The sequence below is a fragment of the Schistocerca nitens genome, chromosome 7 (genome assembly GCF_023898315.1).
Source record: "Schistocerca nitens isolate TAMUIC-IGC-003100 chromosome 7, iqSchNite1.1, whole genome shotgun sequence".
In the NCBI taxonomy this organism is placed as follows: Eukaryota; Metazoa; Arthropoda; class Insecta; order Orthoptera; family Acrididae; genus Schistocerca; species Schistocerca nitens.
Genome location: NC_064620.1, coordinates 308856974 through 308861973, shown reverse-complemented (window position 1 = coordinate 308861973; position 5000 = coordinate 308856974). Strand labels below are relative to the sequence as shown.

At 54.8% G+C, this 5000-nt stretch overlaps 1 non-coding gene across 1 annotated transcript in view; it reads right to left on the bottom strand.

The window, feature by feature from the left end:
* LOC126197039 (small subunit ribosomal RNA) overlaps positions 1-1587 on the bottom strand; it is a 1909-nt gene extending 322 nt beyond the window's left edge. Inside the window, exon 1 of the ribosomal RNA XR_007539447.1 lies at positions 1-1587. This exon is cut by the window's left edge and continues 322 nt beyond it. This is a non-coding gene — a ribosomal RNA (small subunit ribosomal RNA).
* Between the last annotated feature and the right edge of the window lie 3413 nt (positions 1588-5000).

Genomic DNA, 5000 nt, shown 5'->3' with positions numbered 1-5000 from the left:
TTCCTTCAGTGTAGCGCGCGTGCGGCCCAGAACATCTAAGGGCATCACAGACCTGTTATTGCTCAATCTCGTGCGGCTAGAAGCCGCCTGTCCCTCTAAGAAGAAAAGTAATCGCTGACAGCACGAAGGATGTCACGCGACTAGTTAGCAGGCTAGAGTCTCGTTCGTTATCGGAATTAACCAGACAAATCGCTCCACCAACTAAGAACGGCCATGCACCACCACCCACCGAATCAAGAAAGAGCTATCAATCTGTCAATCCTTCCGGTGTCCGGGCCTGGTGAGGTTTCCCGTGTTGAGTCAAATTAAGCCGCAGGCTCCACTCCTGGTGGTGCCCTTCCGTCAATTCCTTTAAGTTTCAGCTTTGCAACCATACTTCCCCCGGAACCCAAAAGCTTTGGTTTCCCGGAGGCTGCCCGCCGAGTCATCGGAGGAACTGCGGCGGATCGCTGGCTGGCATCGTTTATGGTTAGAACTAGGGCGGTATCTGATCGCCTTCGAACCTCTAACTTTCGTTCTTGATTAATGAAAACATACTTGGCAAATGCTTTCGCTTCTGTTCGTCTTGCGACGATCCAAGAATTTCACCTCTAACGTCGCAATACGAATGCCCCCGCCTGTCCCTATTAATCATTACCTCGGGTTCCGAAAACCAACAAAATAGAACCGAGGTCCTATTCCATTATTCCATGCACACAGTATTCAGGCGGGCTTGCCTGCTTTAAGCACTCTAATTTGTTCAAAGTAAACGTGCCGGCCCACCGAGACACTCAATAAAGAGCACCCTGGTAGGATTTCAACGGGGTCCGCCTCGGGACGCACGAGCACGCACGAGGCGGTCGCACGCCTTCGGCTCGCCCCACCGGCAGGACGTCCCACGATACATGCCAGTTAAACACCGACGGGCGGTGAACCAACAGCGTGGGACACAAATCCAACTACGAGCTTTTTAACCGCAACAACTTTAATATACGCTATTGGAGCTGGAATTACCGCGGCTGCTGGCACCAGACTTGCCCTCCAATAGATACTCGTTAAAGGATTTAAAGTGTACTCATTCCGATTACGGGGCCTCGGATGAGTCCCGTATCGTTATTTTTCGTCACTACCTCCCCGTGCCGGGAGTGGGTAATTTGCGCGCCTGCTGCCTTCCTTGGATGTGGTAGCCGTTTCTCAGGCTCCCTCTCCGGAATCGAACCCTGATTCCCCGTTACCCGTTACAACCATGGTAGGCGCAGAACCTACCATCGACAGTTGATAAGGCAGACATTTGAAAGATGCGTCGCCGGTACGAAGACCGTGCGATCAGCCCAAAGTTATTCAGAGTCACCAAGGCAAACGGACCGGACGAGCCGACCGATTGGTTTTGATCTAATAAAAGCGTCCCTTCCATCTCTGGTCGGGACTCTGTTTGCATGTATTAGCTCTAGAATTACCACAGTTATCCAAGTAACGTGGGTACGATCTAAGGAACCATAACTGATTTAATGAGCCATTCGCGGTTTCACCTTAATGCGGCTTGTACTGAGACATGCATGGCTTAATCTTTGAGACAAGCATATGACTACTGGCAGGATCAACCAGGGAGCTGCGTCAACTAGAGCTGAGCAGCCGGCCGCCCGGGAGTGTGTCCCGGGGGCCCGCGCGAACACGCAAGCGTCCGCTCAATTATTCTGCAAACAGGAGGAGGCTGGGCTCCCCTGCACGATACACCTCGAAACCCTCTCAGGTCCCGGCGGCGCGCAGCGCCGTCCTAAGTACTTGGTCGGGTTCGAGAGAGGCGCAATCGCCCGGAGATAGGCGAGTAGACGCTTTCAGTGCGACCACCCGTGCTCCCAACTGAGCTTGCCGCTGCCGACAGAGGCCCGGGAGCGTGCTGTCGTGGTGTTGCCGGCGGGAGACAACACGCGGCCACAAACAGTGACCGGGCAGCTCCAACGCCAGCGCCACAGAGGGGCAGAGCCCCACTTGGGTGCCAAAGCGAACTCTCCCAGCACAGCGCACGCGCCAACACATCCGCACAGCTGCGATACAAACCACCTGCGAGAACCGCGGGGGCGACCGAGCAGCAGACGGCGTCGCGGCGCCGAGTGCCGGGCGGCGGCGCATCCTCAACGCACACAGTCCTCAATCGGACCAGCACACTGCAGATGTCCACCGCGCTTCGCACCGGGCCCGGGAGGACCCACTTTGGCCGCACGGCGCCGCGCGCTGGGTGCGCCGGCACGCAGATGCGCCGCCTGCCGCCTCCGTCAGCCGGCGCGCCTGCCACTGGGCGCCCCCACCAGCCGGCTGCCGCGCGTGCGCCCACGCAGCGCGCGGCCAGCACGCCGGGCGCCCCCCCCTCACCGGCCGGGGACGGTCCCACCCAGCCACCGCCGCGTATCGCTTCATACCCACATGCCCACTCACGTTCGTGGGTATGACGGGTGTCGCTGAAGCAACCGGTTAATACCTGTACCGATCGTCGATATCAACGATTCACCTCCAGCGCGAACAACCGCGCAACAACGGATTTCCAGTTCATTTGCGTAACTTGGGCAGCAAACGTAGACATCCATCTACATTTGCGACTTCTACGAGTCTTGCATGCCTGGATGTTGTGTGTCACGACGCACTCCATCAGCATACATACACGCTGCGACGTGTGCACGAAAGAACACGTGGAAGGTGGCCAGCGTACGTATGCGAATGCCATTGCACAGCTGCGAAGCGCATTCAACACGCGAACTCCTGACCGACGAGCTAGAGGTGACAGGAGGGGAGGGGGGGGGGGGGGCGGGGGCGATATACGTCCTATTGCAGTACACAATACAGTGGATAGCGGGACCATGTGGAAAGTAAGCAACACTCGCAAGATGTGAGGGTACGCACCGTAAAATGAATCAATACGCAGAACACCACAGTGTGCGCGAAGTGAACTATGTTGAGATGGTTGCAATTAGGGCAACGCTACACGAATTCCTAGATTCATATAACTAACAATTACAGGGCAGGTTAAGGCGCAACGTGGGTTAGGTTAGGGCGCAACGTGGGTTAGGTTAGGGCGCAACGTGGGTTAGGTTTGGGCGCAACGTGGGTTAGGTTAGGGCGCAACGTGGGTTAGGTTAGGGCGCAACGTGGGTTAGGTTAGGGCCCAACGTAGGTTAGGTTAGGGCGCAACGTAGGTTAGGTTAGGGCGCAACGTAGGTTAGGTTAGGGCGCAACGTAGGTTAGGTTAGGGCGCAACGTAGGTTAGGTTAGGGCGCAACGTAGGTTAGGTTAGGGCGCAACGTAGGTTAGGTTAGGGCGCAACGTGGGTTAGGTTAGGGCGCAACGTGGGTTAGGTTTGGGCGCAACGTGGGTTAGGTTAGGGCGCAACGTGGGTTAGGTTAGGGCGCAACGTGGGTTAGGTTAGGGCCCAACGTAGGTTAGGTTAGGGCGCAACGTAGGTTAGGTTAGGGCGCAACGTAGGTTAGGTTAGGGCGCAACGTAGGTTAGGTTAGGGCGCAACGTAGGTTAGGTTAGGGCGCAACGTAGGTTAGGTTAGGGCGCAACGTAGGTTAGGTTAGGGCGCAACGTGGGTTAGGTTAGGGCGCAACGTGGGTTAGGTTAAGGCGCAACGTGGGTTAGGTTAGGGCGCAACGTGGGTTAGGTTAGGGCGCAACTTGGGTTAGGTTAAGGCGCAACTTGGGTTAGGTTAAGGCGCAACTTGGGTTAGGTTAAGGCGCAACTTGGGTTAGGTTAAGGCGCAACTTGGGTTAGGTTAAGGCGCAACTTGGGTTAGGTTAAGGCGCAACTTGGGTTAGGTTAAGGCGCAACTTGGGTTAGGTTAAGGCGCAACTTGGGTTAGGTTAAGGCGCAACTTGGGTTAGGTTAAGGCAGAAGTTGGGTTAGGTTAAGGCAGAAGTTGGGTTAGGTTAAGGCAGAAGTTGGGTTAGGTTAAGGCAGAAGTTGGGTTAGGTTAAGGCGCAACTTGGGTTAGGTTAAGGCGCAACTTGGGTTAGGTTAAGGCGCAACTTGGGTTAGGTTAAGGCGCAACTTGGGTTAGGTTAAGGCGCAACTTGGGTTAGGTTAAGGCGCAACTTGGGTTAGGTTAAGGCGCAACTTGGGTTAGGTTAAGGCGCAACTTGGGTTAGGTTAAGGCGCAACTTGGGTTAGGTTAAGGCAGAAGTTGGGTTAGGTTAAGGCAGAAGTTGGGTTAGGTTAAGGCAGAAGTTGGGTTAGGTTAAGGCAGAAGTTGGGTTAGGTTAAGGCAGAAGTTGGGTTAGGTTAAGGCAGAAGTTGGGTTAGGTTAAGGCAGAAGTTGGGTTAGGTTAAGGCAGAAGTTGGGTTAGGTTAAGGCAGAAGTTGGGTTAAGGGATGGTGTGTGTGGGGGGGGGGGTGGGGTGGCGAGGTTCGTTGATAGTGATGGTAGTAAGTGGACGCCTGAGGCACTATCAGATATGTCACGTCAGTTGCACTTGTGGCTCATGGCAGGTGGCGCGCCCGTTCTGTGTTTGTGGCAAAGGAGTGGCACACCTGTGTCTTTCATTCCTGCCATTGTTTATGTGCTGTGAGATGCGGCAGTGTGGTGCTGTTGGGTGCACCCCTGTGTAGGACATGTGTGGGTGTTGGTGGCGTATCTGAGCAATGGTGGTTGTAGGAAGAGTGGGATATTCAGTTTTCTGGTTCGACGTCCCGGTCTGGTTATCATAGTGTGGATGGTGTACTGTGGCCGAGAGGATGCACTGGATGTTGTTCCATGCTGGTACTTAGATGTTGTGTCTGCGTCTGTTACAGGCATAGACTAGTGGGTGATGGAGTGTGTGGGTGACGTGTGGTTGACATTGTGTGCACAGACGTTCAGCATGTATAGGGACAGTTGTATGTGTTATCTATATTCCGATGACTGCGCGTATTACTAAGCACCGCCGCGTATAAGCTTAATGTATGTATAGTCAATGCCTGTTCTATCTCTGTACAGTAGTAGCGGTGCGACTGCACTAGCTAGCTACACCTCGCGGCATCGTCCCCCGGTG